This window comes from Salvelinus fontinalis, chromosome 8 (assembly GCF_029448725.1).
Source record: "Salvelinus fontinalis isolate EN_2023a chromosome 8, ASM2944872v1, whole genome shotgun sequence".
Taxonomy (NCBI): Eukaryota; Metazoa; Chordata; class Actinopteri; order Salmoniformes; family Salmonidae; genus Salvelinus; species Salvelinus fontinalis.
This window is the reverse complement of record NC_074672.1, coordinates 8,459,355-8,472,727: the sequence shown is the minus strand read 5'-3', so window position 1 is coordinate 8,472,727 and position 13,373 is coordinate 8,459,355. Positions and strand designations below refer to the sequence as shown.

The following is a 13,373-nucleotide window of genomic DNA, read 5'->3' as shown; positions in this document are numbered from 1 at the left end:
CTTCTTCCTCGCTGAGCGGCCTTTCAGGTTATGTGGATATAGATACTTTTGTATCTGTTTCCTCCAGCATCTTCACAAGGTCCTTTGCTGTTCTTCTGGGATTGATTTGCACACCAAAGTACGTTCATCTCTAGGAGACAGACGTGTCTCCTTCCTGAGCGGTATGATGGCTGCGTGGTTCCATTGTGTTTATACTTGGTCCTGCCGTACATACTAGAGGTCGACCGATTATGATTTTTCAATACCGATACCGATTATTGGAGGACCAAAAAGGCCGATACCGATTAATCGTCCGATTTAAAAAAAGAATATATATATATATATATATATATATATATATATATATATATATATATAATGTATTTGTAATAATGACAATTTACAACAATACTGAATGAACACTTATTTTAACTTAATATAAAACATCAATAAAAATAAATTTAGCCTCAAATAAATAATGAAACATGTTCAATTTGTTTTAAATAATGCAAAAACAAAGTGTTGGAGAAGTAAAAGTGCAATATGTGCCATGTAAAAAAGCTAACGTTTGAGTTCCTTGCTGAGAACATATGAAAGTTGGTGGTTCCTTTTAACATGAGACTTCAATAGTCCAAGGTAAGAGGTTTTAGGTTGTAGTTAATATAGTATTTATAGGATTATTTCTGTCTATACAATTTGTATTTCATATACCTTTGACTATTGGATGTTCTTATAGGCACTATAGTATTGCCAGTGTAACATTATAGCTTCCTGGGCTCGAACCAGGAACACATCGACAACAGCCACACTCGAAGCAGCGTTACCCATCGCTCTACAAAAGCCGCTGAGGGGAATAACTAGGGGAATAACTACTCCAAGTCTCAGAGCAAGTGACGTTTGAAACGCTATTAGCGCACACATCCAGCTAACTAGCTAGCCATTTTACATCAGTTACACCAGCCGTTAGGCTTGAAGTCATAAACAGCACTGTGCTTGCGAAGAGCTGCTGGCAAAATGCACAAAAGTGCTGTTTGAATGAATGCTTATGAGCCTGCTGCTGCCTACCATCGCTCAGTCAGACTGCTCTATCAAATCATAGACTTAATTATAACATAACACACAGAAATACGAGCCTTTGGTCATTAATATGGTCGAATCCGGAAACTATCATTTCGAAAACAAAACGTTTATTATTTCAGTGAAATACGGAACCGTTACGTATTTTATCTAACGGGTGGCATACCTAAGTCTAAATATTCTTGTTACATTGCACAACCTTCAATGTTATGTCATAATTACGTAAAATTCTGGCAAATTAGTTTGCAATGAGCCAGGCTGCCCAAACTGTTGCATATACCCTGACTCTGCGTGCAATGAACGCAAGAGAAATTACACAGTTTCACCTGGTTAATATTGCCTGCTAACCTGGATTTCTGTTAGCTAAATATGCATGTTTAAAAATATATACTTCTGTGTATTGATTTTAAGAAAGGCATTTGTGTTTATGGTTAGGTACAGTCGTCCAACGATTGTGTTTTTTTCCGCAAATGCGCTTTTGTTAAATCATCCCCACAGCATTGCATCGATTATATGCAATGCAGGACACGCTAGATAAACAAGTAATATCATCAACCATGTGTAGTTATAACTAGTGATTATGATTGATTGATTGTTTTTTATAAGATAAGTTTAATGCTAGCTAGCAACTTACCTTGGCTTTTACTGCATTCACGTAACAGGCAGGCTCCTCGTGGAGTGCAATGAGAGGCAGGTGGTTAGAGCGTTGGACTAGTTAACTGTAAGGTTGCAAGATTGTATCCCCCGAGCCGACGAGGTGAAAATCTGTCGTTTTTTATTTTATTTTACCAGGTAAGTTGACTGAGAACACGTTCTCATTTGCAGCAACAACCTGGGGAATAGTTACAGGGGAGAGGAGGGGGATGAATGAGCCAATTGTAAACTGGGGATTATTAGGTGACCATGATGGTTTGATGGCCAGCTTGGGAATTTAGCCAGGACACCGGGGTTAACACCCCTACTCTTACGATAAGTGCCATGGGATCTTTAATGACCTCAGAGAGTCAGGACACCCGTTTAACATCCCATCCGAAAGACGGCACCCTACACAGGACAGTGTCCCCAATCACTGCCCTGGGGCATTGGGATATTTTATTAGACCAGAGGAAAGAGTGCCTCCTACTGGCCCTCCAACACCACTTCCAGCAGCATCTGGTCTCCCATCCAGGGACTGCCCAGGACCAACCCTGCTTAGCTTCAGAAGCAAGCCAGCAGTGGTATGCAGGGTGGTATGCTGCTGTTCTGCCCCTGAACAAGGCAGTTAACCCACTGTTCCTAGGCCATCATTGAAAATAAGAATGTGTTCTTAACTGACTTGCCTAGTTAAATAAAGGTGTAAAAAAAATGTCAAAAATAAATTGCCGCCCAAAAATACCGATTTCCGATTATGAAAACTTGAAATCGGCCCTAATTAATCGGTCGACCTCTAGTACATACCTACACGTACGCTACAGTCACAAGACGCAGGCCTCCTAATTGTCCCTAGAATTTCTAAGCAAACTGCTGGAGGCAGGGCTTTCTCCTATAGAGCTCAATTTTTATGGAATGGCCTGCCTATCCATGTGAGAGACGCAGAATCGGTCTCAACCTTTAAGTCTTTATTGAAGACTCATCTCTTCAGTAGGTCCTACGATTGAGTGTAGTCTGGCCCAGGAGTGTGAAGGTGAACGTTAAGGCACTGAAACAACGAACCGCCCTTGCTGTCTCTGCCTGGTCGGTTCCCCTCTCTCCACTGAGTCACTGGCCTACTGGTGCTCTTCCATGCCGTCCCTAGGAGGGGTGCGTCACTTGAGTGGGTTGAGTCACTGACATGGTCTTCCTGTCTGGGTTGGCGCCCCCCCCTTGGGTTGTGCCGTGGCTGAGATCTTTGTGGGATATACTCGGCCTTGTCTCAGGATGGTAAGTTGGTGGTTGAAGATATCCCTCTAGTGGTGTGGGAGCTGTGCTTTGGCAAAGTGGGTGGGGTTATATCCTGTGTCTCCTGACCCCTCCTGTCTCAGCCTCCAGTATTTATGCTGCAGTAGTTTGTGTCGGGGGGCTACGGTTAGTCTGTTATATCTGGAGTATTTCTCCTGTCTTATCCGGTGTCCTGTGTGAATTTAAGTATGCTCTCTCTAATTCTCTCTTTCTTTCTCTCTCTCTGAGGACCTGGGCCCTAGGACCATGCCTCAGGACTACCTGGCATGATGACTCCTTGCTGTCCCTAGTCCACCTGGCCGTGCTACTGCTCCAGTTTCAACTGTTCTGTCTGCGGCTATGGAACCCGGACGTGCTACCTGTCCCAGACCTGCTGTTTTCAACTCTCTAGAGACAACAGGAGCGGTAGAGATACTCTCAATGATCGGCTATGAAAAGCCAACTGACATTTACTCCTGAGGTGCTGCACCCTCGACAACTACTGTGATTATTATTATTTGACCATGCTGGTCATTTAAACATCTTGGCCATGTTCTGTTATAATCTCCACCCGGCACAGCCAGAAGAGGACTGGCCACCCATCATAGCCTGGGTCCTCTCTAGGTTTCTTCCTAGGTTTTGGCCTTTCTTGGGAGTTTTTCCTAGCCACCGTGCTTCTACACCTGCATTGCTTGTTGTTTGAGGTTTTAGGCTGGGTTTCTGTACAGCACTTTGAGATATCAGCTGATGTAAGAAGGGCTATATAAATACATTTGATTTGATTATACTTGCGTGCTATTGTTTGTACAGATGAACGTGGTACATTCAAGCGTTTGGAAATTGCTCCCAAGGATGAACCAGACTTGTGGAGGTCTTGGCTGATTTCTTTTGATTTTCCCATGATGTCAAGCAAAGAGCCACTGAAATTGAAGGTAGGCCTTGAAATACATCCACAGGTACACCTCCAATTGACTCAAATTATGTCAATTAGCCTATCAGAAGCTTCTAAAGCCATGAACAAATTTTCTGGAATTTCCCAAGCTGTTTAAAGGCACAGTCATCTTAGTGTATGTAAACTTCTGACCACTGGAATTGTGAAATAATCTGTCTGTAAACAATTGTTGGAAAAATTACTTGTGTCATGCACAAAGTAGATGTCCTAACCTACTTGCCAAAACTATAGCTTGTTAACAAGAAATGTGGAGTGGTTGAAAAACGAGTTTTAATGACTCCAACCTAAGTGTATGTAAACTTCCGACTTCAACTGTATCTAGTCACCCCCATGTGAAGAACTCATTAGTATTTGGACAAATTCACTGATTGTTTTTCAAATAAAATTAAATAGCCTTATGATGGCCCACTCCTATCCAACAGCAATACAGTAGCCTACCCATACTGTCAAACATTTTACATAAGCTACTGGTCTATTTACTGTGTTGGCAGAATGTAATTAAGATTTTTTTTAGCTTAATGCTTTATTTGGCAAAGGACTGTTACAGTTTCTGAAGGAGAAAACAATAGCGAACTGTCAGCAGAACATTGGAATTCAACAATGTTTTTGCCCGTGAATTCTGAAACATCATCTAAGCTACTTAAAACAAATAGAAATTACTGTAGTAGCGTACATAATTCAAAGTAAAAGATCAACTGTCTTGATGTTCACCTGTTAAATGTGTCTGTAGACTCTAAACTGCACTGCCTATGGGATCGCATACATCAAACCTTGAAATACATAAACCCAATTCAATGAAGAATGACCATGGTAATTTGTTTCATACCTACTTCAGGAATATGAGCCCATCTTGGACATAAAAGGTGAGGAATTTACTCTGCAATGGTTATGAAAATAAATAGGTAATAGATTCCTGTGTCTTATTTTAGATTCCAAAAATAAAACACACTTGATTTTCACTAACAGCATGTCATCATATCCCCTATTTGCACAACATACTTAGGCCTTATTTCAATACTTCAAGCACTAGAAGATGTGCATACGCAAGTCTAAAGTTTGCGTGGAGGAAAGGACATTCAAGTCAAGTTCAGTTTAAAATAAATTACAAATTTTGCGTGAAAACTTGTACACACACATTTTGTACGTACGCATGGTTCATAAAATGAGGCTCCTGCTCTCCTACTCAGAGAGGAAGTGGCCCAGGAGCCCGAGGGGACTTGAAAGGCAAGCTGGAGCCAAGGATGAGCGGGGTAACCAAAGACCCTTAGATCACATCACCGTCTGACGTTGCCTGTGTGCGTGATGGCCGAGAGACTAAGAGAGAGAGTGTGTGTGCGTGCGAGTGTGTGTCTGTGTGAGAGCTAGTGTGTGATACGGCAGCAGGGAGGACTCCAGAGGGGTGAGGAGATGATGATGATTACTAATTACAGCCAATCAACAGCAGGGGCCCGGCAAGGAGCTCTCTCTCTCTCACACACACACATACAATTCATTTTTCACATCAATGCGTAGTTCCCTCCCGCTGAAACCTTTAGTCAGTCTCTTGTTGAGTCATCTGACAATCAAGTTATCAGGGCTGTTTAAACAGTTAAATAAAACAAAAAGGCTTCTTTGAAAACAGATGGTACTGTAAGAACAGATATGGGGAGTGCTAATAGATATCTAATTTATCAACTACATAAAATCTTATAGGAAAGGCCGGAGCCTGTTTTTCACATTTTTTTATTTAACCAGATTGGCCAGTTGATCACAAGTTCTCGTTTACAACTGCGACCTGGCCAAGATAAAGCAAAGCAGTGCAACACAAACACAGAGTTACATATGGAATAAATAAACGTACAGTCAACACCACAATAGAAAAGTATTTATACAGTGTGTGCAAATGAGGTAAGATTAGGGAGGTAAGGCAATAAATAGACCGTAGTGGCGAAGTAATTACAATTTAGCAATTAAACAATGGAGTGATAGATGTGCAGAAGATGAATGTGCAAGTAGAGATACTGGGGTGCAAAGGAGCAAAAATAAATAAATAATATGGGGATGAGGTAGTTGAATGGGCTACTTAAAGGTGGGCTATGTACAGGTGCAATGATCTGTAAGCTGCTCTGACTGCTGATGCTTAAAGTTAGTGAGGGAGATAGGAGTCTCCAGCTTCAGTGATTTTTGCAATTCGTTCCAGTCATTGGCAGCAGAGAACTGGAAGGAAAGGCGGCCAAAACAGGAATTGGCTTTGGGGGTGACCAGTGAAATATACCTGCTGGAGCGTGTGCTACTGGTGGGTGCTGCTATGATGACCAGTGAGCTGAAATAATGCGGGGCTTTACCTAGCAAAGACTTAGAGATGACCTGGAGCCAGTGGATTTGGCAACAAATATAAAGCGAGGGCCAGTCAACGAGAGCATACAGGTCGCGTGGTGGGTAGTATATGGGGCTTTGGTGACAAAACGGATGACACTGTGATAGACTGCATCCAATTCGCTGAGAAGCGTGTTGGAGGCTATTTTGTAAATGACATCTCCGAAGTCAAGGATCGGTAGGATAGTCAGTTTTACGAGGGTATGTTTGGCAGCATGAGTGAAAGATGCTTTGTTGCGAAATAGGAAGCCGATTCTAGATGTAATTTTGGATTGGAGATGCTTGATGTGAGTCTGGAAGGAGAATTTACAGTCTAACCAGACACCAAGGTACTTGTCCACATATTCTAAGTCAGAACCGTCCAGAGGAGTAGTGATGCTTGACAGGCATGCAGCAATCAGTTGAAGAGCATGCATTTAGTTTTACTTGCATTTAAGAGCAGCTGGAAGCCACGGAAGGAGTGTTGTATGGATTTGAAGCTTGTTAACAGTGTCCAAAGAAGGGCCAGAGGTATACAGAATGGTGTCGTCTGCATAGAGGTGGATCAGAGAATCACCAGCAGCAACAGCGACATCATTGATATATACAGAGAAAACAGTCAGCCCGGGAATTGAACCCTGTGGCACCCCCATAGAGACAGCCAGAGGTCCGGACAACAGGCCCTCCGATTTGAGAAACTAAACTCTGTCTGAGAAGTAGTTGGTGAACCAGGTGAGGCAGTCATTTGAGAAACCAAGGCTGTTGAGTCTGCAGATAAGAATGCGGTGATTGACAGAGTCGAAAGCCTTGGCCAGGTCGACGAATACGGCTGCACAGTACTGTCTTTTATCGATGGCGGTTATGAGGACCTTGAGTGTGGCTGAGGTGCACCCATGACCAGCTCGGAAACGAGATTGCATAGAGGAGAAGGTACGGTGGGATTCGAATTTTGCAGCTCTTTCAGAACATCAGATATCTGGATTTGGGTGAAGGAGAAATAGGGGAGGCTTGGGCAAGTTGCTGTGTGTGTGTGTGTGTGGGGGGGGGGGGGGGGGGGGTGCAGAGCTGTTGTCCGGGGTAGGGATGGCCAGCCGTAGAAAAATGCTTATTGAAATTAGCGATTATTTGTGGATTTATCGGTGGTGACAGTGTTTCCTAGCTTCAGCGCAGTGGGAGGTGCTCTTATTCTCCATGGACTTTAGTGTCCCAGAACTTTTTGGAGTTTGTGCTACAGGATGCAAATTTCTGTTTGAAAAAGCTAGCCTTTGCTTTCCTAACTGCCTGTGTATATTGGTTCCTAAGTTGCATATCTCAGGGGCTATTCAATGCCAATGCAGTACGCCACAGGATGTTTTTGTGCTGGCCATGGGCAGTCAGGTCTGGAGTGAACCAAGGGCGATATTATTTTATTGAACCTTTATTTAACTAGGGAAGTCAGTTAAGAACAAATTCTTGTTTACAATGACGGCCTTGAAACAGTGGGTTAACTGCCTTGCTCAGGGGCAGAACGACAGATTTTTAACTTGTCAGCTCGGGGATTCGATCTAGCAACCTTTCGGTTACTAGCCCAATGCTCGAACTGCCTGCCGCCCCATATCTGTTCCTGGTTCTACATTTTTTGAATGAGGCATGCTTATTTAAGATGGTAAGGAAAGCACTTAAAGAATAACCAGGCATCCTCTACTGACGGAATGATGTCAATATCCTTCCAGGATACCCAGGCCAGGTCGATTAGAAAGGCCTGCTCGCTGAAGTGTTTTAGGGAGAGTTTGATAGTGATGAGGTGTGGTCGTTTGACTGCAGACCCATTACAGACGCAGGCAGTGAAATCCTGGTTAAGACAGCAGAGGTGTATTTAAAGGGCAGGTTGGAAAGGATGATATCTATGAGGGTACCCGTGTTTACGGATTTGGGGTTGTACCTGGTAGGTTCATTGATAATTTGTGTGAGACTGAGGGTATCTAGCTTAGATTGTAGGACGGCCGGGGTGTTAAGCATGTCCCAGTTTAGGTCACCTAACAGTACGAGTTCTGAAGATAGATAGGGGGCAATCAATTCACATCTGGTGTCCAGGGCACAGCTGGGGGCTGAAGGTGGTCTGTAGCAAGCGGCAACAGTGAGAGACTTTTTTCTGGAAAGGTGGATTTTTAAACGTAGAAGCTTGAATTGTTTGGGCACAGTATGACAGAACTCTGCAGGCTAACTCCGCCCCCTTTGGCAATTCTATCTTGTAGGAAAATGTTATAGTTAGGGATGGACATTTCAGGATTTTTGGTGGCCTTCCTAAGCCAGTATTCAGAGATGGCTAGGGCATCCGGGTTGGCAGAGTGTGTTAAAGCAGTGAATAAAACAAACTTGGGGAGGAGGGTTCTAATGTTAACATGCATGAAACCAAGGCTTTTACGGTTACAGAAGTCAACAAATGAGAGCGCCTGGAAATGGGAGTGGAGTTAGGCGCTGCAGGGCCTGGATTAACCTTTACATCACCAGAGGAACAGAGTAGGATAAGGGCTAAAGGCTATAAGAACTGGTCGTCTAGTGCGTTCGGAACAGAGAGTAAAAGGAGCAGGTTTTTGGGCGCGGAAGAATAGATTCAAGGCATAATGTACATAAAGGGTATGGAAGGATGTGAATACAGTAGAGGTAAACCTAGGCATTGAGTGTCGATGAGAGGTTTTGTCTCTAGAGATACCATTTAAACCAGGTGAGAGGTGGAACAAAAGGGCTAGCTGAGGCATATTGAGCAGGGCTGGAGGCTCGACAGTGAAATAAGACAATAAATCACTAACCAAAACAGCAATGGACAAGGCATATTGACATTAGGGAGAGGCATGCGTAGCCGAGTGATCACACGGTCCATCGAGTAGCTAGGCGAGCTAGAGACATGGCAATTCAGACAGCTAGCGGGCCGGGGCTAGCAGAAGGGCCTTAGGGGACGTCGCGACGGAAGAGTCTGTTGAAGCCCCCTCGGACGGTTACGTCGGCAGACCAGTCGTGATGGATCGGCGGGGCTCCTTGTAGGCAGAAAAAGGGTCCAGGCCAATTGGCAAAATAGGTATTGTAGCCCAAGAAATTGACTGATGGACCTCTTCAGCTAGCCGGGAGGTGGGCGTAGCTCGGGGCTAGCTCCAGGCTAACTGGTGCTTGCTTCGGGACAGAGACATTAGCCAGGAGTAGCCACTTCGATAGCAGCTAGCTAGCTGCGATGATCCAGGTGAAAAGGTTCAGAGCTTGCGGTAGGAATCCGGAGATGTGGTAGAGATAAAGCAGCCTGATATGCTCTGGGTTGAGTCGTGCTGTGCAGACTGGCAGAAGATGTCCGGGCTGAGGTTAGCTGATGACCGCTAGCAGTGACTAACTGACTACTAGCTAGTTAGCTGGCTAGCTTCTGTTGGGGGTTCCAGTTCTAAAGTATAGAAAATAGCAGATCCATACCACATTGGGTGAGGCGGGTTGCAGGAGAGTATGTTGAAATTTAGGTTAAAAATATAAAAAATATATACAAAGAAAAAATAAATATTTACACAGGACAAGACATCTGACTGCTACGCCATCTTGGATACAATGTGTTGTGTTTAGTATTAATATGCTTAAACAACAGTATTCAAAGTGCTGCTCAGAGCCCGGGAGTTCTGTCTGGGCCAGAGACGGCTAGGTTTCTGTTGGAAGGACGTTGCGTCGTGTATGAATTCCACACCGTCAATGGTCAACCGCCACTGAGGCACACCATCAATGGTCAACCGCCGCTGAGGCACACTGTCAATGGTCAACCGCCGCTGAGGCATGCAGTCAAAGCTTCGTCAAGCTTTTTAACATGGAGGTTTCACGGGGGCTGGGTGGAAAATATCAAAGTGGTCAAATTCACAAGATTTTTCCTTTGGTGTCTGCACTGCACCACGCGTCATGGCAAGGCACGTTACTGATGTTAAGAAATGTTTTTTTCCTCCTCACTTTCATGGTGGGACCCATGCCCAATTTCCCCAAGAGGCAAACATTGTATGTTTAAACCAGCATCTCGGGGTGCATCCAAAAGAGCACCCTATTCCCTCCATAGTGCACTACTTTTATCCAGGGCCCATATGCCCTATTTTTTTGCTAGAGCCCTATCGGCCCTGGTTAAAAGTAGTGCACTATGTAGTGAATATGGTGCCATTTGGGACACAGTTAATGCTGTTTAGTCCAATATGAGTAGGAGTGTGCCTCACGGTATTAACACAACTTATTTTCATTGCATGCATGACAAATCTGATATTTTAAACTATTGGGAGATGATATATTTAAGCAATAAGGCCCACAATGCAGAGTGCCTGGATACAGCCCTTAGCTGTGGTATATTGCCAATATACCACAACCCCCCGAAGCACCTTATTGCTATTTTAAACTGGTTACCAATGCAGTAAAAATGTATTGTTTTGTCATACCTGTGGTATACAGTCTGATATACTATGGCTTTCAGCCAATCAGCATTCAGGGCTCAAACCACCGAGTTTATAATAAAGGACAGGTTTCTTACACTGACAGTAGTCTAACAGAGACTTATCCACTGCTTTGTATCTTTGAAAGCATTCCTTTTGGCAACGTTTTTTTCCCCATCGTAGGCTATAGCCTATTTAGTGAACCGAAATCAAGTCAGGGTATCTGTCTGTCTGCTCTTCTATGTCTAGACCATTTATCCAATCACTGCCTGTCGGTAATCGTTTTGCAGTGGATTTACGAAAGATTTTCCACTGTTACTCTGGTAAGAGGAGAGCGCTATTCTCTTGAGAGGGGCAGTCAGAGACGCAGTTAGAGATGTGGGCCATAATGCTGCTACTGGCGTTCTGATCCCCCCCACAGGATAGTCTGGCAGCGCTGTTTCTGACGTCACTATGCTGAGTTTGGCACTGAGCTAGGGAGGCTTATGTTATGGACATGGGCTGCACTTCATTCAACAAAGTTCTTCCCTCCTCCCTTCGTTAATCCACCTGCAGGATTTATCTGATAGGACTGGGAAGGATCATAGTCGTAAGGCAGGAACTAACCCAGCGGGAAAAAGTTGTTGCAGTGATGTCACTTTTACCAACTAGAAGAAGACGCCTTTAACTGGTCATAGTAATCTGACCAGATACCAAACAAAATTACGTTTTTCAAATAAAATGGTATTTGTTAAATGCGCCGAATACAACTGGTGTAGACTTTACCTTGAACTGCTTGCTTACGAGACCTTCCCTATGATGCAGAGTTTCAAAATAATAACACTATTTTATTTGTAACACAAAGGGTAATAAAATAAACAGGGAGTACCGGACCAATGTGCAGAGAGATGCGAGGTATTTGACGTAGATACATGAAAGCAGGGTAAAGCGACTAGGCATCAGGATAGATAATACGAGTAAAGTAAAGATTTAGCAGAAGCAAATGATGAGTAAAAGTGAGAGTACAGTTGAAGTCGGATGTTTACGTACACCTTAGCCAAATACATTTCAACTCGGTTTTTCACAATTCCTGACATTTCATCCAAGTTAAAATTCCCTGTCTTAGGTCAGTTAGGATCACCACTTTATTTGAAGAATGTGAAGTGTCAGAATAATAGTAGAGAGAATGATTTATTTCAGCTTTTATTTCTTTCATCACATTCCCAGTGGGTCAGAAGTTTACAGACACTCAATTCGTATTTGGTAGCATTGCCTTTAAATTGTTTAACTTGGTTTAAAAGTTTTGGGTAGCCTTCCACAAGCTTCCCACAATAAGTTGGGTGGATTTTGGCCCATTCCTCCTGCCAGAGCTGGTGCAACTGAGTCAGGTTTGTAGGCCTCTTTGCTCGCACACGCTTTTTCAGTTATGCCCACAAATATTCTATGGGATTGAGGTCAGGGCTTTGCGATGGCCACTCCAATACCTTGAATTTGTTGTCCTTAAGCCATTTTGCCACAACTTTGGAAGTATGCTTGGGGTCATTGTTCATTTGGAAGACCCATTTGCGACCAAGCTTTAACTTCCTGACTGATGTCTTGATGTTGCTTCAATATATCCACATAATTTTATTTTCCTCATGATGCCATCTATTTTGTGAAGTGCACCAGTCCCTCCTGCAGCAAAGCACCCCCACAACATGATGCTGACACCCCCGTGCTTCACGGATGGGAGGGTGTTCATGGGCTTGCAAGCCTCCCCCTTGTTTCCTCCAAACATAATGATGGTCATTACGGCCAAACAGTTGTATTTTTGTTTCATCAGACCAGAGGACATTTCTCCAAAAAGTATGATCTTTGTCCCCATGTGCAGTTGCAAACCGTAGTCTGGCTTTTTTATGGAGGTTTTGGAGCAGTGGCTTCTCCTTGCTGAGCGGCCTTTCAGGTCATGTCGAAATAGGACTCGTTTTACTGTGGATATAGATACTTTTGTACCCGTTTCCTCCAGCATTTTCACAAGGTCCTTTGCTGTTCTGGGATTGATTTGAACTTTTCGCACCAAAGTCCGTTCATCTCTAGGAGACAGAACGCGTCTCCTTCCTGAGCAGTATGACGGCTGCATGGTCCCATGGTGTTTATACTTGCGTACTATTGTTTGTACAGATGAACGTGGTACCTTCATGTGTTTGGAAATTGCTCCCAAGCTACCGGTATCTTCTTGCATTGTGAAGTGTTCTATCCTGTAATGCGAACAGTAATTAACAGTTTCAACATTTCTATATGCCATGTTGCATTATTCAAGTATGTTAACTTCTGTGCAGCGTAAGTTGTGATACAGCCCAGACTCCTAGGGTGTGCAGGGGTGACTCAGGACAGGCTAGAGCTAGCAATGAGTAAGTAGAGCAGGCACGTTACGCTCACGCTATAAGGGGGCATCGGCTGTGCTCAACGACAGACTTGATCCTCGCTCAATCTAGACGACGTGAGACACATTTAAAAGAAGTACCGAAAGTAACAAAAATGTGAGTACCGAACCGTTTTTGATGGTCTAGTATCGAACGTTTCGGGGTACTTTGCAACACTATGAGACATGCTGTTGACCAATGATATCACAGAAAAGGAGGCACCGCTGTGATCAAGGCATCTCCCCTTTTTTGTATTGAATATACAGAAGACTCTGACTAGAAACTAATAATGTGCGGAAACACCGAATCCCACTGTGTATGTGCACATGAGCATAATGT

General features: G+C 43.7%; 1 protein-coding gene across 4 annotated transcripts in view; it reads right to left on the bottom strand.

The window, feature by feature from the left end:
• Nucleotides 1-13,373, bottom strand: part of prkcz (protein kinase C, zeta) — a 151,832-nt gene that overhangs the window by 18,185 nt on the left and 120,274 nt on the right. The window lies entirely within an intron of this gene.